This window comes from Haemaphysalis longicornis, unplaced genomic scaffold, assembly GCF_048455015.1.
Source record: "Haemaphysalis longicornis isolate Haplotype H1 unplaced genomic scaffold, Haemaphysalis longicornis Haplotype H1 scaffold_8, whole genome shotgun sequence".
Lineage (NCBI taxonomy): Eukaryota > Metazoa > Arthropoda > Arachnida > Ixodida > Ixodidae > Haemaphysalis > Haemaphysalis longicornis.
The window spans coordinates 113,520,307-113,548,003 of NW_027526445.1; the positions used below are offsets into that span (position 1 = coordinate 113,520,307).

Consider the following 27,697-nt stretch of genomic DNA (forward strand, 5'->3'; position numbering starts at 1 on the left):
CCCGCATGCGCACAGGAAATGTGTAGTAGCAGACGGCAACACGACCCTGCGTACTACAAGTGACGTCACTCGTAGGTGGCGCCACGGTATGTCCTCGAGGCCATTAGCGAACAGAGCGCGCCCTGGTCCCGACCATCAAATATGGCTATTGTTCACGGCTTGGTTGAGTGTGCACGACGGGTGCTTATCAGAAATCGTCCCGTGTGAAAAGTTCGTTTGAGCAGGGACGAGTGCGTTTTAGGCTTTCAAGTTTTGTCATTCGTCATCGACTGTGCTTTCACGATGTATGAAGAAGGCTCCCGTGGCAAAACCATGTCGACTTGACCTCTCCTATCGGCTCGGACAATAGTCAACTGCAGTTCGGATCAGACCGAACACCCCCGCGACTGTGCATCATTGGCTGTCGGGGGCCTGGGGAGTTTATTTTTGTTTTGTGCTAAGTTCTTGTCACTGCTAGCGGGCATGAAATGACGACGTCGTGGTTACGACGCTACGCACACACAAAGTGGACGCCATTGGTGGGTGTGGCTTTGGTTGTTACGCCGCGCCCACGGATGGGTTGGGTGTGTTTGACTGATGTTAAAACTTGGAGGAAACTCAGGAATGGTTTTCCACTGCCGAGTTGAACTCGTGGCGCCCGTGGTGGCCGCTGCTGCGGCATGGTTTATTTTTATGGTTGCCGTAGCAGTCATATTTCTACCCCGAGAGGTCTTTTAAACGAAGGAGGCATTTCGAGCTCGTTTTCATCTCTCCAAAAGTGCTTCGCATTAGCGAGTTTCAGCTTACCGTTTTTCACGGTCCGCTCCGCTCCGATAACAAGCGGGACCGCCATTGCGCATGCGTGGCGCGCTTAGCCGCGAACGGCATTGGCTCCGGTCGCGCTGACCGTGCCGCCGATACCGGATCGGACCGTCGTAGATGGTTTGCTAAAACTCTCTATTGACTGCGCAGTCGTCTGGCGACAGACCCCAGTTTGCGACGACTCAAAGGCGGCTTTCGCTTCATGACCGTCAAGGAGCACGTGTTGTGTGCGCTGTGGTTTTACGCCACCGGCGTCTTCTACAGAAGCGTTGGTGGCGACCGCGTCATGGATCCCACCTCTCGACCGTCAGCGAGTGTGTGCGCAATACGATCAGTGGAGACATGTTTCCCAGGCCTCGCCTTTCTTTTAGGGTGTTTGGCGGCCATGGCTTCCGCAGGTTCCTACCACGCGTCTATCCACCTGCAGCCGCAGCGTGAGCTTCAGGTATCGTATGCTCGCAAAACAGTTTCCAACGAGGCGTTGCATGACCATGCGTTTTGTTCATCATCACTTTCCCTCGAGGGGTTGCGTGACGCGCATTTCTTGTGGAAACGTTAATGTCAGTATAGCTAATACGTATTACATATAAGGTCAAGGAGACCGTCGACGCGCCGATAGCATGTTGAGGTGGTTTATTCGCAGGAGTGAATCCGATAGCAAAGGCGGTCCGAGAATTGAGATAACGCAGCTCGTTTCTCGCGCATGCACCTTCTGGGGTTGATCTTCTTCCCCTGACACGTCCTAGGCGCATATCCCCGCACATGGATTGGACAATATCATACCTTCCTCTCCCACATGGCTGATGCTAGCATGGCGCATACCCCGATAGCTTCATGACCTGTTGCATGTGCGGATTATCCTGGCTACAATACTACGAACAGCGCGCTATATTATTAATAGTCAGAGGCGATCTTCACACATTACAGGGGCTTTTGTTCAGCGTCACCGTCGTATGGCGGGCAGCAGTGCATGAAATGCGAGTAACGGGGAGAGCGAGGTATTAAAGTAACCGCATGGTGTCAGAGGGAGGGTAAGAGGGAGTGCGAAGGGCGAGAAGGAATATAGGGTAGTGAGGGGATTCAACTCTGAAAAAAAAAGCAACTGTAGAGGGCTTCGTCGTACAAGAGCGATGCACAGCGAAATGAAATAAAGCAAACAAATCCGCAAACTGGTGGTCCTTGCTGCTCTTCCCTCCTTTGTAGCATATAAGGCCACAAGGGGGTTGGCCCGCAATTGAAAGCTTTGAGGAACTAACGTGTCAGGTTCGCAAAATTCCTAACACTGTGAATTTTAAAAGCAACAGTTGTACAATAGTGCGTGCAGAGTGAAGCCTGAAGGTGATGTCATGGGAGTAGGACAGTGCACACCGCAATCGCAGAACTTCTACTCTAGGAAGGCTGTGGCGTGTTCCAGCCAGCTTGCTGTCGTAATTCACACACTAAGACGGACGAGCAAATGAAAGAGAAGAAACCGACCCTAACACGTAATAGCTAAAAAGAAGCCGTTTGAAGTAATCTGTGTCAAAAGACAGAGAAGCGAAACCGAGGAAAAAGTCGCAAGTACAATGTATCAGAAATGACGTTGATAATACGTATCGCCATGCTTTCGCCTTGAAATCACGCAAGCACACTGTAGGTCTCCACGAAAATTTTGTGTCGATAAGCGGAGGGTTTCGATAGCGTAATACGAGCAGCAACTGTTTTGAATGTAGCGCGCTTCCATCACCCACTTTTTTTAAATGCAGAGCATTTCTTTAACTCACGATGTCACCCGGCGTTGTCGGCGTGCCTCGGCGTCCGCAACAGCCGTTCCAGGTGCTCCCTCTCCCCCACTTCTCCTCTCCCGCATCACACTACCCTCCTCGCTCTCAAAAACAGGTCCGCACTCCTCCCCCTACACTACATAAAAAAATAATGCTTACCGGCGCCTGGTTTCGATCCCACGACACTGCGGGCGGAACGCAAGGTACATGGTGCTCTACCCACTGCGCCACAAAGCCGACACGGAATGGAAGGCTACGAACGCGCCTTATATCCTTGACTCATTCAAACTACGTCAAGAAGCTGCTGATACAACGCATTCACTACCACCAACTCCCCAAACACTAAACGTTAACGCAATACACCCACCCCCTATGCGACGCATTTACTCGAGTCCCCCTCGCGGGGAGATGGGCCCTTTTTACGGTTCCGGCTGTTTCGTTCTTCTTTTTTTTCTTCCTCCATGCTTTTTTAGCCTTGTTGGCCTCATAAGCCTCGTCGCGTAAGTGGTGAGCCGTGTTAGCGCAACGAATGCAACATCGCAGTTCTTGTTCCAGTCGTTCGGTCTCGATTCTAGACGCCGAGGCTACAGGGCTCACCTCCTGTCGCCTCGTTCGTGCCATCGTTGTTCTATTCGTCCTTCATTACCACTTTGCCGTCTTCTAAATTCGGTGGCTCGTAAGCCCTCGCGAAGTTGAGGCCTCTAGCCTCCGTGAAGATGCAGTTGCAAGGACTCAAACAAAAATAGTTGACGCATTTTGTAGTGCACAGCGATTCATTGTTGCCAAATCAACTTTGTGAATGCTGTGCCTACGCTTCTTGTAGTTTTCTTGCTTTCTGAAAACTATCAGCTACCTTAGAATTTGCACCTTAGAACATCTCTCTCAGCAAACGGAACACCTGCTAAACGGAACTAATTTTTCCGGTCCCTTGAAGTTCCGTTTATCGAGTCTACTGTATACTAGAGGGAAATCTGTCGCTGCAGTCGCGGGCCACCGTGGGCGGCGCCATTACCGCTAGCGACGTTCCTCACCTACTTGGCTTAGCTAGCCATACGGCTTCTTTTTTGTCTCGAAGCCAAAATCAGCAAAAAGGTTAACATTTTTTTCTTGTTCGTCGTACATGAAGCTTCTAAATAATTACTGACAAACAAATACTTTTGGAGGCTTAGTTTTATAATAACAGAACAAATTTCATGAACCTTCTACAGTAATATTGTTGGTTTTTTGCAGCCAGAGTCAACTTTTCAGCCTGTTCAAGAGCCATGCCAAAGACAAGTGGAACGTGCGTGCCCGGTACATGACGGAACGCTGGCTGAAACGCGGCTCCCCGTAGACAGTGGCGCCACATTTCCCTTTAGTATATATTAGTATGGCACTCTATGTTCTGGAAATAGCATCCCTGTTCTTGAATTGAAATCGCTAAATATTGCAAGGAAGACTCTAGGTCAAGCGGGGGTAGTTGCAGTAAAAGGTTGGGTGTTAGTGGCCTGGGACATCTTGAATGCCCATAGTTCGAACAGAAGCAGCTGGGCTCCTTGAGAATTCGGGAGAGGCTCCGTGGGGTAAAGACAGCAGACTCACGACTCTAAACTGCTCGTGCACGGCCGCCTTCTGGAAAATACTGTGCAGTTTAAGTCACCGCGGAGAATTTAATGCATGAGGTTTAATGTCTGCAAGAGGCAGCATTTGGAGGAGGGTTGATTTTCTGTAGGGCGCGAATTTCGCGCAGCGCGAAATTATATGCTCACTTTTGGCCAAGGTGGGGGAGGGGCGAAGGGATGTCGATGCGGCACGGACGACATGTATGCATTTACGGAAGGTATCGGGGGTGAGGCTACCACTGGAAAAATATTTGTTTATAGTATGCCGACTGATCTTAGGAAAGCGGGGGCGGGGGGCAGATCGGATGAATCCTCCGGTTGAAATGAAGGTTTTCAGGCGGTCTTTTGTTGGTGAAGGTCCAAGTCGGGTAGCAGCGGAGGTCTGGAGGTTGCCCACTCCAGTGCAGCTGAGTCGATTGGCTGGTTCTCCGGTGTCGCCTCCAGCCTAAAACGATTCTTTGCAACCGCAGCTGAGCCGAGATGTTTCGTCTATTGTGAGCTATGCATTTTCTCTACCACAATTTGTATCGGTGTAGCTTTTCCTCAGTCGTGGGATACCCTGTTGCTTAGCTGTGGCCCCTAGAAGAGGGAGACAGCTGGGTATACGCCGTGACCAAGATGAACTTAGGGGACCTGGGCAGGGGAATATGTATAGAAAAGTTGCAATAGGACAGCTGAATGGAGAAAAGGCAGACAAAGTTACACGGCAGGGGACGTATTGCAGAAGAGTGAAAGAAGCTTGCAAGAGCGGAAGCTTCAGCGAGGTCGTAATACACTGCATTGGCGGGAAGCCCAAACTTACACGAGGTCAAGAGAAGAATACAAAAACATGTAAGAAACAAAACGCTTCGCTCGTCTATGTTTTTGTTTTTTTCTCTTGTCCCCGTGTAAGTTCGCGCTTTCCGCCAACGCAGTGAAAGGAGACTGTAAGGACATGTGTAGTGAAGGGGATGGTTGGGCGTAGGGAGGTGGCTTTAGGAGTTTCTCACCTGTGGAAGGGTACAAAAAGTAAAAAAACGAAATAAAACTGGTGGCGTATCTAAAAAGGGACTTTGATGATTTGAAACGATCCGGGGAGGTACTTTGGTAGGGAACATGAACGCCCACATTGAAGATCTAGACGGGTGCACATACTGCAACGGAAATCTTATGCTGGCTATTTGTGAGAAAAAGAATGTGATCATAGTAAGTAGGGAACAAAATGCCAGGGTGAAATCACGTGGGAGTGTGGTAAGAGACAGCCGAGTATTGACTACTGCCTCCTCTCGGAAATGTTTTATGATTGGTTGAATGGATTGAGCATAGATAAGGCAAGATGTCACAGTCTGGGCAGTGACCACAAGCGCACACACTTGATGTTTGGGAAACCGGGGGGGGGGGGGGGGGTTGCAAAACCGGTAGGACCGGGTAAGTACGCAAGTTAAACAGTAAACAAATTGCGGCCATAGCCACACACATAGAGGCTGACAGAGAAAGAAATCTTGGAGAATAAGGGAAACATGACAGGCTCATCAAAACTAGCATGAAAAAATAGTCAAGGCAGATAAGGCAAATCGATGGAGGGGACAGAAAACACGAAGCTGCTGGAACAAAGAAATTAAGGAGGCTATATAGTGGCTTAAAAAGGCGCCGGAAAATACAGGCAGGCCAAGAGAGCAGGGAGACATCAGGAGGAGGAGGACGTAAAGTGGGAGCAATATTAACAAAGAAAATGGGAGTGCAGCAATTAGTGCAGGCAAAAATAAAGGGGGACCGCGAGCGATGGGTGGAACTGCGGGCAGAGAAAAAAGGGTAGGCCATCTGAGTAGGGCAGGTAAGTAGAATAAAATGGGCAAGTCGTTTGGTTGCTGACAACCGACGTCCCGATTTAATCGGAGAGCCACTAATCATTACGATCATCGTGCAGGCCGCCATCTGACGGGGAGCAATCCCGGAAACACCGCCTCCCCCTTTCTCCTTCCGCCCAGTTCTGGGCAAACCAAATATATCACCCTCCCCGCTAGTCGGCTTCCCCTTTCATTTTCGACGTCTAGTCTTTTTCTGTGCATCCTAATACTATTTAGCCACATGGATGCTCCCGCATGGCGTCATTCCTTGTTGTGGTGACACATCGGGCTTTCTATCAGCCATTTTTCCTTGCTGTCCCATTTCTTCACGGCTGTAATATTATATACTCAACATTCGTTCTGTTGTGCTCTCGCTCTTTCTTGCTTTTTTCATTTTAAAAATCTGCGTATGAAAACATTGTGTTTCCTGGAGATTGATGATGATGATTGCTATTATTAACCCCATTCTAGTGGGTGATGTGTCATTTGACCGAAAAAAAAAAGCAAATATGCCTATGTTTTACACTCTTCGTTGAATACTAGCGCTGGTAGGGCAGGCACAAAACGTTATTACGCACAAAATACTTATTTTTTCTGTTACAGGTGGCAGCTGTCCTAGGCAACATTCCCCTGTCTGCACATCATCCACCAGCATTCTAATTTTCTTTTCGTCGTCTCGGCAGGCTTGAAGTTAACTACCTCTGTCCTACCCTTAAATCCTAGGGCTTCTAGAAGCCGAATATCTCCGTCATGTAGATTTGGATGGATACCCTAGCATTCTGCGCTATGTTCCTGCAAACACGTAGCGCCATCTACTGGTTTGCTTTAAACACTGCAGTGGCATTGGGCCACTCTTTTGAGCTACCGTCAAAAACTACTCGCAGTTTGAGTTTCTTCTCCTCAACATATAGTCTGCTTTCAATTGTAATTGTGGTCTAAATCAAGTGCACGCCCGCCTTTCGAGCACACGTAGGTTGTTTGGTATGTTTGTGGTTATCCTTCATCAATATGCTGCATGAACGCATCTATTCATCTATTTGCTGTTGTGCACTGTGCTGAAAGTGCCTGTTTTGTAATGTTGCAGAAACGAAATGTCACCCGTATAGATTAGTTTCAATTGCCACCTCTTTGGTCAATACCCATTGCCCATATCTGGAACTATATCATAAAATCGTGCTTCCTGATCGCGCATGGCCATCGGCGCGTGGCCGCGAGCGCGAGCTCTCACTCGGAAACGGTATCTAGCCGCACCAATTCAACGCATTGGCCTTCCTCTGTCGATGGCTTTGCTCCTTTCGTTGGAGGCCACATCCCTGGGGTTTTGTCATAAAGGGATTATGGCGGCCATTCACGCGTTCATATCAGAGACCAGACGCCTGTCCTGCTAACCTGGTCAAAATTGTTTAGCCTCTTCTCCAAAAATATAATCAATCACTGATTCTTCTCTAGGTCTATCATATGATTCGGTAACCGTTTCCCCAATTCTTACAGTGTAAGTGTACAGAGCTATGAAGTAGGCGTTTTAGGCCCAAAAAGCCACCGCGTTCCTTGGCCCATCTCCCACGTGGGTATGTGCCACCAGAAGAGGAACAACAACAACAACAAGCCCACCAGTGTTCCGCCAACCACAACCGAAGAAGACGTACATCCCACTGCTATTCCGAAGTCTTCGCCGCTACTCTTATTCGCTCTTCGTGGCTTTGGGGTTGTTGTTGCTCCCTGCCGCTGCACCCATCATGCGGAGGACCCGGAGCTAAAATCCCTGGCCCCGCTCTTCGGCCAGCCCACCTTCGGTCCCCCACGGCCAGGGTCGCCCTCGGAGCTAGTCCAATCCACGCAGTCGCCTACGCCGACAGTGACCGGCCCCACCGGTCTTTGTTTCGGTGAGCGATACAGCGCCTATTATCTTTCTAATGCGATGGCAGTCTCCTGCGATGCTTCTCGGCTTGGTAGCTTGCGTGCGATGGCGGTGCAGTACGCACGAACAGTAAGGGCATGGCTCCCGTTCTCGATTAGTCGGGATGTTCTTGGATTGCGAAGGATTATGCCATGGGCATTAGATAACGATGACGGTAAAAGTAACGGGCGTATTCCGTCAACTCACCTTTAAGCACAAACTTGTGTCGACAAAATTATTTAAGGGCCCCTCCACTTTCTAAGACAATGTGGGTTCAGCGGGAACCTTAGTAGAATCGTCGAGTTAGCGATTCTTGACCGCGGAAGCTCTGAAGTTAAGCTACAGCGCTTCTAACAATTGAGATTGTTAAGTGTATACCCTTTGTTTTCCTAATTGAGACTGGAGCGGTTCGTTTTAAGCCCTTTTCGAAACTTTAAACTAAGAGCGCTTCGCTCCAGTTTCATAACTGTCTTTTCTAATATTGGGTGATTCCACGACAGAACGAACATGCGTGTACACGAGCATTTTTTTTTGTTTTTTCCAAGATTTTGTTAGTGATGCGCAAGACACAGAATATCTTAAAACTCCAATATGCTTTCCTCTAGCGTGCGCACTTCGAGAAATCAATGTACAAAGGTGGCGTGCGATTTCCGGTGGCTTCAGTTTTTTTTTCCCAAATTTGGAGCTTTCCGCACGTCAAGGTTTGATCGTTTTGACTAAACTAAGTTTGAAAACAAAAATTAAACCCCAATTAAAAACAGGTAAAGGCAATTTCTGCGTTGTGCCATGAACAAAAGCAATTAGAAAAAAAAAAGGAATACACAGCAGACGCCAGATTGCCACGAAATTTGACGCCCCCTGTATCCGTGTCTGTAATTGCGACCACCTTGTAAGTGGTAGGTAATGTCGATACGATACTTGTAAACATGTCTGTAAAATATCACTTCTTTGAAGAGAATATCACCATACGTAAAAAAAGATTGAAAGCTGCGCTTTTTTCTAAAAATGCGTAACATTAAAAAAAAACCGCTCTTCATTTCCTTTGAAATTTGAGAAAAACATACATATCAAGGGGTTTCACAATAGTGCTTAAAAAGATGTTGCAACATTTCGTTTGTAGCGAAGTTATGTGCGGCTGAAATCACGCGTTCGAGACGCGTCTCCGTGCCGCGAGATCCGCTACTGCCGCTGGTTTTCTGACTTCGTGCTTTGATACAAGAGAGTCTGTTTGAATTGTAATGCCACACCAGCGACTTTTAAACCTTTTGCGTCCTTCTAAAAGAGAAATCCGCGTTTGTTAATCTTTTTTATTTGCGATGTTTCACTGAATAAGCGCCAGCGCAGCTGCTCCGGTGGCGAAGATGTGCCAAAAAGTGAGCATCTGTGGGCGTAACGTTTCGTTTAGCCAAATCAACAAGCAGTATTATTCAAAAAAGCGTTTTCTTGGAGTGTCGACTGCCGTTAACGATACAATTACGAATTTGACACATATTGCAGTGAAACTGAGACACATTACACCTAGTGCCAAATAAACCAGCCATGTTACAACGCCTCACGGGGTAAGGTCTTAGCATCGGTTTAGGCTGCTTCTTTTCCACAGCCTAGTCATAGCCAGAAGAGCTATCTCACCAAAGAAGCTACACCAGCCCTCCACTGTGGCCGCCCGTGACGCAGGCTGGCGGCGCTGGAGTCTCCTTCTTCGTCGCCGTTCCAAATGCACCGCATACGCCTCTTCGGTGGAGTGATGCGATCCTTCAGGTCGCAAACAGAGTTACTGGCCGGTGGCAAGGGCGACGACAACCCTGCTGGGAAAGAAACCGGCGGGTACGAACACGGCACCTTGCGGGATGCCAGTGGGAAGTTGACTATGGCAGTCGCAGGCATCACCGCACTCCGGTGTCTCGTTCCGGTGGAGAATGTAGTTAGTAACTTAGTATCTAGGGTTACATTAGAATTTTTTCTCTCCACTATGTGCCATGTGTTCTTCAATGTAATCCACTCCCCTCTGTAATGCCATTTGGCCCTTAGGGTATTATAAATAAATAAATAAATAAATAAATAAATAAATAAATAAATAAATAAATAAATGAGAAAAAGGAAAAAGTTGACGATTTCTTCGGTTGCGCTCTTGTAATTACGGCTGTCGTAGGAACATAGGCAGCGGTATGGAAGAGAATGATTGTCCATGAATGCTCCATCAAAATCCCTATACTCGTATCTTTTAGGAACTTTCGTGCATTTACTGCGTTGTGACCAATTCTCGGGAAGACGCTTTCGCTTCATGCAGCGTTGTTGCTGCCGATCTTTCGTAATATTGATCGCTCATTATTAGCCCTGCGAACCATCGTTATTTCTTTGTTCAGAGGATTTTGTGATTTCGATGTGCTGAATCCATTGGTAGTTAAACCTTCTCTCAATACCTGCATCTACATTCTTCAGGTAATTCATGGGTGGTCTGCGTGCACACCAATAGCGTAATAAACTTGCAGGTTCATGTATTATTATTTTTAATACAAGAGTAGGCACTGTAGGCTTATTTGATACTCTTGCTTAGGCTTTAGACGTCCAGACTTTATCACGATCATAGCGTGCGGCAAGACTGCAGGGTACTTATATTTACTTCTTTCATGCAGAGTTTCGAGCGCATTTCCCACTGTCTGTAAATAAAGGGCGTTCCTTAATTTTTATACAAAAGCGTAGTTTGCAGTATACTGTAGCTCTGTACTTGCGAAGGTCCGGTACTTTCAATACTAGGGTATTCAAATAAAAAGCATTGATGTCACCGCCACGAAAGTCCAGGTTGTTCCCGTTACCGTGTAAATCAATGTTTGTACTTCAAACTAGAAGGGAGAAAAGCGCATAAATACTCCATAAATCACGTTTAACCACAGCGTTTGCAATCGCGACGTCAATATTCGACGGTGATAGCGGCAACCCGTCAAGCTCATTGAAATGGGAAATTGGTACAACAATATTTTCAAACGTTGACTGCTGCGGCAGGTGCCACTTAGGTTTTTGTTAAACATACCGTGTGCACTGTACTCAGTGGTGGCTACGTCTTCTGTTTTTCTCACTTCCCTGCTGGTGCCACGCAGTGAGCCTGGCGGACCGAAGCTCGCCTTCCAGTTCGTCCAGCACTTCCAGTGGGGAACCCTGTCATTCCTTCCGTCGTCTTCATCGTCATCTTCGAATTTCATCCTCGCCCGGCTCGCCATCGCCACCGTCACCGAAAGAGGTATCGAATTGTCGTCGTTGTTGCGTAGCAACGTAGGTCTGCATCTGCGCATCTGCCGGATGCTGAATGGGGGGCACCAATTTAATGTATCGGCTTTTCTAATGGTTACTACTGTGAGTTGTATCACGGAGAAATCTGCTGCGGAAATAAGAAATTCTGGAGTAATGAGGCTGCGGCAGATGTATTCACCCTGAGTGCGAATCAAGAGAAAGACCATGTAGTTCACAGTATGAACACAGTAATGTAGCCCGGTTAGGGAGCGTGCCATTGAAGTTGTAAATTGGCTCCAGGATTGAAAATTATAATAAACGAACGGGATCGCGAGGAAAACAAAGAAAACTCTTTTACGACAATTTTTGTGCGACAACAGCCTTTAGCACATGTCGTCGAGTTTTTCTTTCGTGAGCGAAGAAATTTGGGGAGACGTAACATCGCGACCTCATATCTCTTGAGGTAGCGAGATCGCCCGCGGCCACCTCTTAGATCCCGCCAAAAACCACCTGACCTGCATAGAATTACTGGAAACGGCCGCTTTGGTTCCCCACGTCAATCAGAGGTAAGCCTCTACGCTAATTTTAGATAATGAGGAAACGTGGGACGGGACATAAGTGAACGACAAGAAACGAGAAATGTACACACTAAACTTTTTTACGCCCTTTTGGCCAAAAAAAGTGTAAAATAATTGAAAAAAGGGTGTTGGGAGGCCCTTACACCCTTTTTCTTGAATCTCCACACCCTTTTTCGTAGCTCTCCACCCTTTTCGCGTGAAAAAAAGGGTGTTGACCAACCTCAACACCCTTTTTTTTTGAAGGGTGTTGAAAGGGTGAGGAAAAGGTGTTCAGCTCTTCATTGATTGAGGCCATGCATGCAATATAATTTCAAAAAGACACCCCATTGCACCATCCTCCCAACCTCGTCAAAAATGTTCAGAAGCAAAAAAAAAAAAGCTGCCAAATTCAATAAAAAGCAGCGGCAGCACCGACGTTGAAACAGGAAAAAATATCAGCCCTTGCTTATTACGACATCGACAGAATAACACTACCCCTCCCACTTTTTGTTTTCTACAGCCTTCCACGGAGCACAGCACAACCTTGAACTGTGACATCTGTATCATCATTCCGTCGTTCCCTGTTCTTCTCCTGCCCCACCAGCACAATCATAGCCCCCTCTGACAACAGTCATTCTCGTCGCTCAGTGGAGTTATAACGTACTAGCAATTACAATTTTATTCCATTCTTTTTGTTAGCGACCGTAAATATTGTGTACAAATGCAATAAACAGACCACCTAGTTTCTCCTGCACAAACAACTTTGGAGAACAAGGCAGATATCAAAAGAAAACAAAAGTTGGGGAGGGAGGGCATGAAATCGGGCGCTAAATAAACAGGCGCCAAATAATAATACGATTACTTACACTAGAACACTGCCAAATTTCATTGCGCAGTGTTATCTTACTATCTGCTGCTTTTTTTAACGTTCAAATCGAGCGCCAAAAGCTTCAGTTCGCGTTTTGTGTTTGTAAACTTTAAATATCTAAGCTTCTTTATTATAATACACACAATAAATAATAAACTTAAAGATTATGTTATATTCAGTAAAAGATGCAATTATTTATTGTTGTCGTTTTAATTTGTTTACGCAACTCCCTGCCAACGGCCGATATCCTGAGTACGGCGCGCGGCGGCGTGGCCGGATTCCGGAACAGATACCCCGTGACCCGTCTTTCATAGATTGTTTACTGTGCGACCGTGCGGTTAAACAAGCGCAGTTATTATGATTAATTGGACACCTCGTCGTCTTCGGTGATGCCTGTCGGGTTCGACTTCGCGATGAAGTATTTGAGAACAACTTTGCCACCTGAAGACGGCTAATTAAGTTTGGCGCTTGCCCCTGAACGTCGCTCGCTCCTCTGCGTGGTCTCTGTCAGGTAAGCTGTCTCGTCACATTTGCCGCCTTTCTTGTCACTGGATGTCGTTTGTAGCTGTCATCGCCGCTTTAAGGATTCGTTAACAGGAGCCCGCGTGTGTGAATTGTTTAACTGAACTGGCTAGGTTGAACCTAGAGGGCTTGTCTCTAGAAAGGCGATGTGCGAAAGAACATTGTGGTGCTTGCATTGAGCGCTGAACGCACTGGCGCTCAGTAACGCAGTGGCGCTCAGTAACTCAGTAACGTTTCCCATTCCGCAGCACTATATTGAACAGCTTCAGAGTTCACCACTGCGAACCACGTCTTACGCGTAGTTTATCAGAACACGGGCGGCTACTTGTGCGGCGCAGCGTTTACGGCTTCGTTAATCACCGCTGTCGTTTGTGCCGTGTTGTAAATGGCGAGGGAAGATCGTTTGCGAGCGAATGTGCGCGCCTCGCAAGCTTCGTTGCGTTTGCGGCGAGCCACCTCACCATGTGTACGGTGCGCTGTACGCGGGTATTGATTTTGGCTGAATGTTGTGTTGCCCGAGTTGTAACATTCGTGCACCCAATAATTTCCATTCTTGCCTGAGTGGTAATCATGTGTCATCCTGTTTTAGACCTCTGGACGGTCTGAGCACATCACGTCCCTCCATTCAACCGGACAAGAGCCACAACCATTGTCAACAGTGTTTGGCCGCCAGAACGTAAGTTTTCAAACAGTTTTGGTAGCACAGTGGGCTACCATACTTGAATAATGTTCGATCACTTGAATGTACAAGTTCTCGCCCCCGTAACAATTATTGGTGTTTCATGCATAACCTAATATTGCCGCGAACCAAACATTGGGTTTGTTTATTTGTGTTTTGCTTTTACCGCCCGGCTGCGCCGGTCTGTGTTATCTCTGCGCCAAGGGAAGCGCGTGTTCCATTCTTTCTTTCTGTGCAGCATGTGTTATCTGTTGTGATAGGGAGAGCATTCCGATCTAACGTGAACAGCCCAGAATAATCTTCTTGGATCTACTATGTTCTCGATGCGAATCGACGTTTCGAGAACCACGCGCGCCAAAAGATAAAAAGCCTGCAGTGCGGACGCCGGGGCATTCGATTCTGCGACGCTCGCTGACGCAAGTCACTTTGTTGACCGCTGCCTCGCCGCCTCTGTATTCTTTTGAGTTGTTAGGGGAGCACAAGTTCGCTCCAATAAACTTGTTTCTCCTGCAAGACAACTGCGTCGTCCTTGGCTTCGTGACATCTGGTGGAGGTGCTGGGTACGCACCCTTCATGCCCACTGCAACCTCGGGAAGCCGCCAAGCCAGTCCAACAAGAGCCAGCCTCCGCCTGCAAGATTTTCCACCCGAGTTCGGTTTGATGCCAGAAGGGCCCAAGAGAAGGAACGCTGCAACCAACACCATGGTACAAGAAACAACGTCGCCAATCATGCTGCAGCAGCCCCGGGAACCGCCATCGTTCCGGGGAGCCCCCGCTGAAGATCCAGAGGAATGGTTGGAGAAGCTGGAGCGCGTGCGGATCTTCAACAGGTGGGACGATGAAGAAACCTTCCGGCATGTTTTCTTTTACTTGGAGGATGCAGCCCGAACTTGGTTTGAAAACCACGAGAGCGCTTTGACCGACTGGACGCAATTCAAAAGCGAGTTCCTTAAGACCTTCACGACCGTGGTGAGAAAAGAACGAGCTGCGATTTTACTGGAAACTCGAACGCAACACCCGAACGAAGGAGTCGTAATCTTCGTCGAGGAAATGAAGCGACTTTTCCGCCGTGCGGACCCAGGAATGACGGAAGAAAAGAAACTACGGTTTCTGATGCGAGGTGTGAAGCAAGAGCTCTTCGCGTGCCTTGTTCGCAACCCCCCCAAGACCGTGTCCGAATTCGCGTCTGAGGCCGCCGCGCTGGAGAAGACGCTCGAAATCCGAACGAGGCAGTACGACCGCCCAATCAATGCGCTGGTTTCGGAGACGCTTGGTGCCAGCGCTATCAACTCCGACTCACTACGCGACACTATCCGCGAAATAGTGAGGGAGGAGCTGCGGAAACTGCTCCCAACGCCGCCGCAACCACAAGTCGCTTCTCTTACCGACGTCATTAGAGAAGAAGTGCAGCAAGCGCTGGGAACTTCAACGACGCCAGTAGCACCTCGCGAGCCGCAAGCCATGACCTACGCGGCTGCTGTACATCGCCCTCGCCCACCTGCACCCTATCGTCACGAGGCTCCGTACCGTCGTCCCCTCTCGCCGGCCCGACCACCTGCGGCGCAACCCCCTGCCCCAAGGAAGACCGACGTGTGGCGAACGTCCGACAATCGTCCGCTGTGCTACCACTGCGGAGAGGCCGACCACGTCTACCGTCGCTGCCCCTACAGGAGGCTTGGTTTGCGAGGGTTCTCCGTCGACGCACCCCGCCCCCGAACTGGCCAGCGCCCATCGGAGATCGAAGAGTACCTGTCCAACACCAGCCGTCGACCAGCCCGTTTCAACCGTTCGCCGTCACCCTACCCATACCAGTCGCCGAACCGCCGTAGCAATGCTGAGTTCTCACGTGGAAGGTCCCCCAGCCCACGCGGGGGAAACTAAAAGCAGCAACTTCTGGAGGTAAAGTTGCACGATCGTGGAAAAATGAAAACCCTCCAACGACGCAACGACTCGCGGAAGACAGTGACTCACAACATGCCCTCATCCCGACGACCCCACCCAGACCTGACGAGACTCCCGTACACGACAACAGCTATACGCCGCGACGCGTACCCGACCTGACCGAGACGTCCGTTGAGAAGACGACCACAACGACGATGCACAGTGCCCGACCATCAACACGTACAAGCAGAGATACGACGCCCCGACGAACCCGGAACTCGAGGACGACTGCATCTGACGTCAAGGTGTCCATCGACGGCTTTGACGTAGTCGCCCTCGTAGACACGGGAGCTGACTATTCGGTAATGAGCGGACCATTTGCGTCTAAACTGAAGAAAGTTATGACCAGATGGGACGGTCCGCACATACGCACAGCAGGAGGCCACCTCGTGACGCCAAGTGGAACGTGCACATCGCGCGTCACCATAGACGGCACAACGTACCCTGCGGCGTTCGTCATTCTGCCTAACTGCTCCCGCGACGTGATTCTCGGAATGGACTTTTTGACGGACAACGGCGCAATAATTGATCTGCAGACCAAGTCGATAACATTTTCCTCCAATCACTCCACGACGCCGCAGCCGAACCCCGATCACCGTGCTGCTGTCAGGATCACCGACGATCACATCACCCTGCCACCCCGCGCAAGCTTGATGATCGCCGTCTACTGTGAGGATGCTGCTTCTGACATCGACGCTATCGTAGAGAGTGATCGAAGGTTGCTTCTCGACCGCGGTGTCTCCGTCGCAAGAGGCATTGCGCACTTTAAGCAACGCCAATCTCACGTTTTGGTCACTAATTTCACCGAAGAGTACCAGCATTTAAACAAGGGAGCTGCAATTGCGTTCCTCGAAGAAACGCAAGAAGCAAGTGATGTGATCGCAGTCGCCGACTTTGAACGCACACCCGTAGAAACATTCAAGCTCCCGCAGCCATTCGACGTGAATCCGGCGCTACCGCAAGAACAACGGAAAAAATTATTGGCTTTGCTGCGTCGCTATAGCGAATGTTTTTCGTCGAGCGCAAAACTACGTCAGACCCCTCTAGCGAAGCACCGAATAATAACCGAAGATGGAGCCCGACCTACCCGACAGTCACCGTACCGCGTCTCTTCACACGAACGGGAAGCCATCCGGACTCAAGTCGACGACATGCTGAGCGATGACATTATACAGCCATCGAAAAGCCCCTGGGCTGCGCCCGTCGTACTCGTAAAGAAAAAAGACGGCACATTAAGGTTTTGCGTCGACTACCGGCGACTGAACAAAATCACAAAAAAGGACGTGTACCCCCTCCCCCGAATCGACGACGCCCTCGACCACCTCTGCCACGCGAAGTACTTCTCATCGATGGACCTGAAGACCGGCTACTGGCAAATTGAAGTGGACGAGAGAGACCGAGAGAAGACTGCATTTATAACCCCAGACGGCCTATACGAGTTCAAGGTGATGCCGTTTGGGCTGTGCACAGCACCAGCGACGTTTCAAAGAGTCATGGACACTGTGCTAGCTGGCCTTAAGTGGCACACCTGCCTCGTATACCTCGACGACGTAGTGGTATTCGCCCGGACTTTCGACGAACACCTTGCAAGGTTGGAGTCTGTACTCGAGGCCATTCGTACGTCGGGGTTGACGCTGAAGCCTGAAAAGTGCCGTTTCGCATACGGGGAACTCAAGTTCTTGGGCCACGTCGTCAACGCCGCGGGAGTCCTACCTGACCCGGCAAAAACTTCAGCCATTGCGAACTTCCCAAGGCCGAAAGACAAGAAGGGCGTGCGGAGATTTCTCGGGCTGTGCGCATACTACCGGCGCTTCGTCGCAAACTTCGCACGCATTGCAGAGCCACTCACGCGCTTGACGAAAGATAGCACCCCTTTCAGCTGGGAAAACGACCAAGAAAAAGCATTCGGCGAGCTGCAAAAACGCCTGCAAAGCCCGCCCGTGCTCGCTCATTTCGACGGAAATGCCGAAACGGAAATGCATACGGACGCCAGTGATATAGGCTTGGGTGCCGTCCTTGTCCAAAAGCAAAGCGGCTGCGAAAGGGTAATCGCCTATGCTAGCCGTGGTCTGTCGAAGGAGGAGAAAAACTATTCTGCCTCTGAGAAAGAGTGCCTGGCTATTATATGGGCGATTTCAAAATTTCGCCCATACGTGTATGGAAGGCCATTCAAGGTTGTAACAGACCACCATGCGCTGTGTTGGCTCGCCAATTTGAAGGACCCCTCTGGCCGTCTTGGGCGGTGGAGCTTGCGCCTGCAGGAGTTCGACGTTACAGTCGTTTATAAATCCGGCAGGAAACACTCCGACGCCGACTGCCTGTCCCGCGCCCCCGTCGACCCACCACCACAAGACTCTGATGAAGACAGCGCGTTCTTCGGGATCGTGACGGAGAGCGACCTAGCCGCCCAGCAGCGTGCCGACCCCGACTTACGCGTCATAATCGAGTACCTCGAGGGATGCAACGTTGTCGTTCCTAGGAGCTTCAAACGCAGCTTACCAGCATTCAGCCTGAGAAACTCCGTCCTTGTGAAGAAGAATTTCAGCCCCGGAACAAGAGCGAATTACCTTCTCGTCATCCCCGCGGACCTTCGTGACGAAATTTTGGAAGCGTGCCACGACGACCCGTCTTCCGGACATCTGGGCACAGCCCGCACTATTGGAAAAATCAAGGCGAGGTACTACTGGCCCGGCCTTACCTCTGACGTCACCCACTACGTCCGGAGCTGCCGTGACTGCCAGCGACGAAAAACGCCGCCGACAAGACCCGCCGGACTTCTGCAACCGATCGCCGTCCCATCGAGACCATTTCAACAGATTGGAATGGACCTTTTAGGCCCGTTCCCTACGTCACGATCACAGAACAAGTGGATTGTCGTAGCGACAGACTACATGACGCGCTACGCAGAGACCGCCGCTCTTCCGAGGGGGACTGCACAAGAAGTGGCGAAGTTCTTTATAAGCCAAGTTGTGCTGCGACATGGAGCCCCGGAAGTCCTAATCACAGACCGCGGAACGGCATTTACTGCGGAGCTGATGCAAGGAGTATTACGCTACAGCAACACGGATCACCGAAGAACGACGGCGTACCACCCCCAAACGAACGGACTAACAGAACGTCTGAACAAGACAATCGCAGATATGCTGTCAATGTACGTTGACGTTGAACATAAGACTTGGGACGAAGTGCTCCCGTATGTCACGTTTGCGTACAACACGGCTACCCAGGAGACGACACAGCTGACGCCGTTCGAGCTTGTCTACGGTAGAAGGCCGACTACGATGCTCGACGCCATGCTTCCGCACGTAGAAGACGACGACCTCAACGCCGACGTCCACGGATATCTTCAACGTGCGGAGGAGGCCCGCCAGCTCGCTCGAGTTCGTATAACGGACCAGCAGCTGGTGGATGCGGGCCGCTACAACCTCCGACGCCGAGACGCCGAGTACCAACCAGGGGATCGTGTGTGGGTTTGGACTCCCATCCGACGACGCGGACTCAGTGAGAAGCTCCTGCGACGGTATTTCGGACCCTACCAGATTCTACGACGTGTTGGCCAACTTACCTACGAAGTGATCCCCGATGGTGACTCCGGCACATCACGACGACGCACGCGGCCTGAAGTCGTCCACGTGGTTCGCTTAAAACCTTTCTACAAACGATGACGAACTTTTATTTTCATTTGTTCGGACTGTCGCTTATGTTAGCATCGGGTCGATGCACTCTTAGAGGGGGGGTAATGCCGCGAACCAAACATTGGGTTTGTTTATTTGTGTTTTGCTTTTACCGCCCGGCTGCGCCGGTCTGTGTTATCTCTGCGCCAAGGGAAGCGCGTGTTCCATTCTTTCTTTCTGTGCAGCATGTGTTATCTGTTGTGATAGGGAGAGCATTCCGATCTAACGTGAACAGCCCAGAATAATCTTCTTGGATCTACTATGTTCTCGATGCGAATCGACGTTTCGAGAACCACGCGCGCCAAAAGATAAAAAGCCTGCAGTGCGGACGCCGGGGCATTCGATTCTGCGACGCTCGCTGACGCAAGTCACTTTGTTGACCGCTGCCTCGCCGCCTCTGTATTCTTTTGAGTTGTTAGGGGAGCACAAGTTCGCTCCAATAAACTTGTTTCTCCTGCAAGACAACTGCGTCGTCCTTGGCTTCGTGACAATATGTAGCTGCTAAATGGCAACCTTTATTGTTAATTTCGGAAAACTCAGTTTCACCCAAAATCATAATGTGGGCATAGCAGTTAATCACCATGTATACGAATTTCCTGGTGTTAGTCATGTTTACGATGAAGCCATATTTCTTAGGTGGTGACACAAAAATGTTATTACCTTTGTAGTTTAGTCTTCGATAAAGCCTTACCAGTTCTGTTTTCAGCTATTTTCTGGATGTTTATCATGTGAATTGACAGTCCTTGCAGTCCACTTTTTCAAATAGTTAATGTAACTGCCTGTACCATTTACAGAGGCCTGATTGGGGTTCTGAAGGCTGCGATTTACGCACGCTAGTGCTGTACTGCCAATAAAGAAACATCCTTCCACAAAGAAAAAGATTTGAAAGTGTAAAGTATCAGCTGCATTATTCTTAACTGGAACATGCTAATTGCAAGGCCTGGGGCTTTTTCTGAAAGCACTGTGGATGTTATGAGAGAGGAAAACCACTCAAACACATCTGCTAAGGCTGTTGCTGCTCCAAGATGCGTGCAAGCATTGAGTCTTCTGAGCAATACATTACACCCTTTTTTTTAACAACCGACGTGCATGCTGAACGTACTCCTGATTGGGCATGTGCCAGGCGCGTAGCCAGGAATTTTTTTCGGGGGGGAGGGGGTGGAAGGGGGCCGTGGTCGACCAAAAGATGGGACGGGGAAATATGTAGGCAAGGCATCTTGCGCGTTGTTTTGGAAACGAAGCTTGAAATAACTGACTTTAACATGCGATTTGTGTATGCTCAATGCTAACTGTAAAGCCCACCTTAAGGAGCTTAGATGGTGATGATCATGATGATCACCGAAATTGCCGTTCGCTGGTCTGTGGGCACACCACGGGCGATTCATTCGTCCGCAGAGCAGGTGGTTAGGCGGACCCACGCTCGTGAGCGTGATCATGAGTGCGCTCGTGAGTGACGCGCGGTCCCTGAAGTTCGTCGGGCGGAAGTGCAGGCCAACACTGGGTGTTTACTATCAAGATTCTCATGTTTTAGATTTTCCTTTAGAAAAGGGACTATTAAGTTTTCTTGTCAGCTATGAAGTACAGTCGAGCACGATTTGAAGGTTATCGCGCCAGCATCGAGCGGCCAAGCGGGCCACCAGCCCATGGTTTTGTTTCGGAACCATGAAAATCGAGATTTCGCACTCTTTGCTCCCTTGTTGGCTGTTCCATGATACAACAATGGCCCGCACGACTGACTTGCCACCCTTTGGGTTTCAAGCTGTACATTCGTTGTTATCAAGCACAGACTTGGACTTGGTTGCCCTTTATCTACGCCGACGATAGCGAAACTTGCATGGAATATTTGCTAAAGCTGGTGTTCTTTCTGCTTCGTTTGAAAGAGTAGCTTTCCCGCGACAACCTTCGAATCGCAGTGGACTGTACATGCGGCGCATTCGTATATTATGGCGGTGAAGCTAGCAAACGTGCGTCTTCGTCCTTAAAGGAGCCATGAAGAGAAAACACAAGTTTGGTTCATTCGAAAGATTGCCTCGTTAGAACCATAACGACACCACTTATAACGCAAACTTCGCCCAAATAAGCTACATAATTAGGAAAAAAGGAAATGATCACGCGACGCACCAGCTCATTTTCCGCAACAAACCTATGATGTCACTCGAGAATGCTCTGTGATTTGCGGAGGCCGGCAAAAGCAAACGCATGTTAGGCAGGGCTTACAGTTTGCATAGCGAGCTAAATGCCCGTGAAACATACTGCACATTCTTTTTATGACAAAGAACGGGGGAGTAAATGGTTGAAGTTCCGAACGAACGCGCAAGCGTGTATGCCAATGCGTACGAAACTACCGCCAGCCGAACTCGACATCTCGCCGTCGCCACCATCGCGCAGACGAATTTTCGGGTTCAAGGCTCTTCGGGGCCAACGAACCGTCCCAGCACGCACAGCCGTGACCTTGCTTGGTATCGTAATCCCTTCACAGGAGGTTGGCCGTCATATCGCCAACCAGGAAAGGTAAAAATAGAAACAAGGGGAGTAAGGAACACAGAGCAGCAACGAGATAGTGCCACTCGTCGCACAGGTTTCGGTATGGAGGTCGTGTTGGCTTGCTGCTGTCGTTACGAGCTCGTTTACAGTTTACAACCACTGAAAACTTCGGTTTGTTCGAGCACTTTACAATGAAATTTTGTTGCTGTGTTTTGAAATGCCCATGTAGTACGGGCAAATCGTCGAGGGAGTGCGACATCCCCGCCGGTGAGATCTCCTTTCATGTGCTGCCCAACGACGAATCTCGGCGAAGCAAGTGGCTATGTTTTGTGAACTTTGCAAACGGATGAGAAAGAGAGCTAAAGGAAGTACGAGTGTGCTCGCTTCATTTCCGAGGAAGTGATTACGGCAGGGACCCGGACATGCTGGCGCTCGTCGCCGACTTCGTCAAATCGCCGCCAAAGCGCTCTGACCTTGGGGAAAAAAATTGCCGTACACACCGCGCATTGACGCTCAAATCTTTCTGGTCGGACCAGAGAGCTCGAGCGAACGGCTTTCCATACACGACACCGGCCAACTGGCATAAGCGATACTGCTACTAAAATTGAAAATACGGCACATACGTACCAGTCTGTATTCATCCGTCGCGACGGGGCTGACGAGGCAGCGGTGCCGACGGCTGGGCGTTCGTCTGTTGTGGCTATCGCGGAATGGTCGCTTTCCCGTCCACCGCGTATCCCACAACTCTTGCCGCTCGTGCACTTAGAAGCATTGAGCGTTCAAGTGGTGTAAGGTTGTTAAATGCAAGCCCGAGCTGCTCGGCGAGAGTTTTGTTCTCCGTATCAGGCGATTCCATGACTAGGGCTGCGGGTGCACTAGGTTTTACTAGTATTTTTAAAATGGCCGCCGTCTCGGTCGACTCCCGCGTGTGGGTGCTATATGGAGTCTACATACTAAGTATATGTTTCATGGACCGGCTCGTATGACGCCATTGTTCACATGACGAAATGTGCAATTTTAGCGGGAGATTTAAAATTTTGGCTTAAATTGCCTTATTTCTCAGTGAATAAAGCATCATTTGCTTCCGGAAAAGCGCTTGGGGTACTATGAAACACCTAATCTTTCGAATAAAACAAACTTTTGTTTTCTCTTCATGGCTCCTTTAAGTAATCGCCTTTTGTTATTTTTTGTGCTAGTAACGTGAGTAGTGAACTTGCGCTAAGCGGAACACCTTATTGCACTGCTGTTGAATGTTGAGCTTGTTGCACGTTTCTTATTAAATTTCGTTATTTCTATCTGTTAAATTGAAACAGACATGGCTTCAGTAAAATTCCGGTTAAGCAAATACAGAATGCTGATTCTAAAGGGAGGTCAAGGAAACAGTGGAATAGTGCCAAAAAAACAAAGCTCCGCAATAAGGAGAATTGTGTAGTTTTGTTGATGTGGAGGAAATACAAGATGGGCAGAGCAATGCTTTTTATGCAGCAGAAATTATGGAACTGCAATAGTCAATGAAATGCGATGTCGGTAGAAAAATAAACATATCAAGGATTGATAGTTGACTGAACAAAATACAGCGACATGCTCTGTCATGTGATTATACTTTGTATCAGTGTAAAGACAAGGAATGACACGCTCCCGACCACATGTAAGCCTATATGAGGCTTTTCCTGCTGTTTTGCCATTCCCCGGCCATGCTGTTCCGCCAGTGAAACAGTGGGGCTGTTTCGATCGGCTCGCGGCAGGTTCCCGGTGCTTGTCGGTGTATCCGGCGCGAAATGCAGCCGGGCTGTATATATTGACAGGTACAGCATCTGGAGCGGGTGCATGGATCAGACGTTGACATTGCCCTTGTTGTCAGCTTTATATGAGCAAGAATGTCCTTAAAACTGCAGGTTCCGCGCCTGCAGGTGACTTTAGGCGGTTTTTCAGGCTGCTTAAACTGCACCCCAGCCTTGGCAAAAAACATTATGGGAGGGGCACCGCCCCCCCTCCCCTTACCCTACCTTCGGCAACTCCCTTGGCGTGTGCTTATTCTTTCTTGCATCCACCACATTCGGGTCGTCACGTTGATTTGGGAATGCTGGAATCCAGCATATGCTGGCAAGATACGAGAGCTTGAACACAACCCACTTGCCCGCAATGAGTTTTCGAAGATCTCCACCACCTGAAGGTACTGAAGTGAGATGTAAGCATTGCCTGAAAACCATACCAGATGAGGGTACCAACTCATAATTATGTATCTTTCTCGCCCATTTACGTGTTTTGAACGAAAAAAGTGCCATTTAAAGGTGACACGTCGTTCTCTGCCGATTTCTGATGCCTGATTAAGTTTGTGGGCATTAATTTAGCAGCTTGCTCACATGTCTAACGTGTATGTGTGCTTGTTAGGTGTGAAGTAGGTAAAAATTGAAAGGTTTGATTGTAGTTGTTCATAGATTACCTACATTGTTTTCATTCCTAGAAAAGAAAAATTGAGGTAACCCTGCCAATTGTTCGGCATTGCTGCATTTTATTATGCTTGTATGATTCGTAGAACCTGCAGGAGTTCAGCTGCTTGTTAAAGGAGAAATAAACAGGGGTACAAAAAGAAGAGCATCTACTAAATAAAAATCTTCACAATCGCAGGATGCCAACGGTCCACCTACCAACTTGCGTCCTGCATTGTTTCTGCTGGCTGGAGCGGCGCATGGAGCATTTTTCAGCTTCTCGAAGTTTGTGATCAAGCGCTGCCCCAAGTGAAGGATGCTGCAGAGGGATCTTCTGTTTTAATTTTAATACCACAATTTCATGTGCTGAGCACTTACTCGTAAGGCATTTTAAATATTCATCATCCCAGAGGGTATGTTACCTTCGTCTTGGGTGGAATGTGGCTGCAATCAGGTTATTTGTGACAGAAACAAGTGAACCATGTGGTGAGAGTCATTGAGGCCTTGTTGATTGCGCATGCTTCTGAAATAACATTTTCATTCAGCTGAATACTTTCTAAATATTACAATTTGTGAACAAAATATATTAAAAGTCATGATTAGTTGTACTACAGTGCAGGAAAGAAATGCCAGCATATGTTTTAAGAGCCTCTGATATTTCAGGTCATTGGCTGGTGAGCAATAAAACAGAACTGAAAATTGTTTAAAGCGAAATCAATTATTTGTTCTCACCAGTGCATGACCCGTAGTAAAAGCTATCTGGTCTCCCAATTTCAAATGAGACAGGAAATGCCAAAAAAATAAGGAAATAAACAAGACAGCTTGCTACAATAAACCAATTCAAAGAATTGCTCAATGTCTATAAAGTGGTGATTTAGGCGGGTTAGTTCGGTGTTGATGAAATACAAGCAGGCACTCGCCTGGTCAAAAACAAATAAACAAATAAAGACGTTTTGGGGCCCCTACTGGTCCCTTGATCACAATGAAAGGGGGGTGAAAGGTAGCGATTATTTATAGGTTTGGTGTCGCAGAGTGCGCATGTATATCTTGGGGAGATTACCCCGCGACCGGTTAATCGTGTTTTTAGTTGGTTGAATATGCACTGATTCTTAAAGTAGTCGTGTCGACAGGCGCTTCTCTGATGCGATTATGCATGCGGAATCCCAATCGATGACATGGTCAGTAGCCAGGTGATGATCCGCCAAGGCATTTCAGCTTGCATTGCCTTTTTTGACATCGTTCTGGTGCTATTGAATTCTTCTTTTAAAAATTTCCAGTTTCACCTATGTAGGATGCGTTGCAATCCTTGCATGGAAATTTGTAGGCAACTCCGGGGAATCTTGATTTTTCTAAAGGGTCCTTCACGCATACCAGCTTCTGCTTAAGCCTGTTCGTTGGAACGTGTGCAATTTTCATGCCATATGTGCCAAACACCCTTGCAAGAGCTTCACTGATGCCTTGCGTGTAGGGTACGGCAGTGCGTTTTTGCCTGTCTTCTTGAGGAACCCTTTCGGAGGAGCAACTGAAGCCCGCAATTGTTGCGTCCTCACAAGCTTTGAAAGGTAGCCGTTGCTGCGAAGGTCCTTCCTTACCACGGCTAGCTCTTGCTTGCGTAGACCAGGCTCAGAGCAGATTCGTGATGCGCGTGAGAAGAGTGCAGCAGTGGCGGAGCGTTTTTGACCTATAGTCGAACCCCAGGTATCTACCCGTGTGGGTCGGCTTTCGATAGACACTGGTTGTAAATCCTTTGGCCGACCGTTTCAGAAGTACGTCGAGGAAGGCGATCTGTCCATTATTTTCCTGTTCCATGGTAAACTGGATGCTTGGAACACAAGAGTTTAGATGCTCAATTAAAGGCATTACGTCGCGGCGGTGGATCACACAAATACAGTCGTCTACGTAGCAGACAAAAATCTTGGGGCCGTCTTGTACAAGCATAGCGCAGAATTTTCTAGAGCCTCTAAGGCAATATTCGCACAGACTGCTGAAACGGAAGCTCCCATCACTGTTCCAAACCGCTGCTTGTAACATTGTACATTGAAAACAAAACGTGTTCTGCAGGCCAAATTCCAGGCAAAATTACGCGGTCCGGAGTTGCAAGGATCTACTCGAGAACGATGTATCTCGGCCTTCATGGTCGACAATTGAGACGCAAGACTTATATCGTCTCCTGGAATTTGGCCTGCAGAACACATATTTTGTTTTCAGCGGACACTATTACAAGCAGCGGTTTCGAACAGCGATGTGAGCTTCCATTTCAGTAGTCTGTGCGAATATTGCCTTAGAGGCTATAGAAAATTCTGCGCTATGCTCGTACAAGACGGCCCCAAGATCTTTGTCTGCTACGTAGACGACTGTTTTTGTGTGATCCACCGCCGAGACGTAATGCCTTTATTTGAGCATCTAAACTCTTGTGTTCCAAGCATCCAGTTCACCACGGAACAAGAAAATAATGGACAGATCGCCTTCCTCGACATACTTGTGAGATGGTCGGCCAAAGGATTTACAACCAGTGTGTATCGAAAGCCGACCCACACGGGTATACCTGGGGTTCGACTCTGCGCATCCTATAGGCCAAAAACGCTCTGTCGCCGCTGCACTCTTCTCACGCGCATCACGAATCTGCTCTGAGCCTGGTCTGTGCAAGCAAGAGCTAGCCGTGGTAAGGAAGGACCTTCGCAGCAACGGCTACCCTTCAAAGCTTGTGAGGACGCAACAATTGCGGGCTTCAGTTGCCTCCCCCGAAAGGGTTCCTGAAGAATACAGGCAAAACCGCGCTGCCGTCCCCTACACGCAAGGCATCAGTGAAGCTCTTGCAAGGGTGTTTGGCACATATGGCGTTAAAATTGCACACGTGCCAACGAACAGGCTTAATCAGAAGCTGGTGTGCGTGAAAGACCCTTTAGAAAAATCAAGATTCCCAGAGTTGCCTACAAAATTCCATGCAAGGATTGCAACGCATCCTACATAGGTAAAATCGAGATCATGACGGAATCCTGTCTGGCCGGAAGGGTACATTAGGAACGAAAAAGAGACGCCGACCAGTCCAAACAAAACGTACTGACGTTTCGGCTTCCAGCACGGAAGCCTTGTTCACAATAAATGCATCACCAGAAGTGGGTCGTTTAAGTGGGCTTGAATAATGGCTGCAAAGAGCGTGCGTAGATCGGGTTTAGATTTCAGTCGTTACGATTGACCGTGTTAGATGTGGTCTGAATGATTAGCGATTCCAGATGTAGCCGTGATGCGGTCACTTTTTCTGTAGCGACGATTCTTGCATTGTCCCAATCAATTTTGTGGTCATTCACGACGGCGTGTTCGGCTAAAGCATTGTTGCGGATGCTTTTATTCTTTACGTGACGTGCATGCTGCTGCAGACGATTCTTATAATTTCCTGATTCCCCGATATACACGCCGCTGCAGTCTGCAC

At 48.8% G+C, this 27,697-nt stretch overlaps 1 long non-coding RNA gene across 1 annotated transcript; it reads left to right on the forward strand.

The window, feature by feature from the left end:
• Window positions 1-12,810: 12,810 nt before the first annotated feature.
• On the forward strand, window positions 12,811-25,544 carry LOC144149093 (uncharacterized). The gene is made up of 3 exons (XR_013318181.1): window positions 12,811-13,049; window positions 13,650-13,736; window positions 24,467-25,544. It is a non-coding gene; the product is annotated as an uncharacterized LOC144149093 (long non-coding RNA).
• Window positions 25,545-27,697: the final 2,153 nt, after the last annotated feature.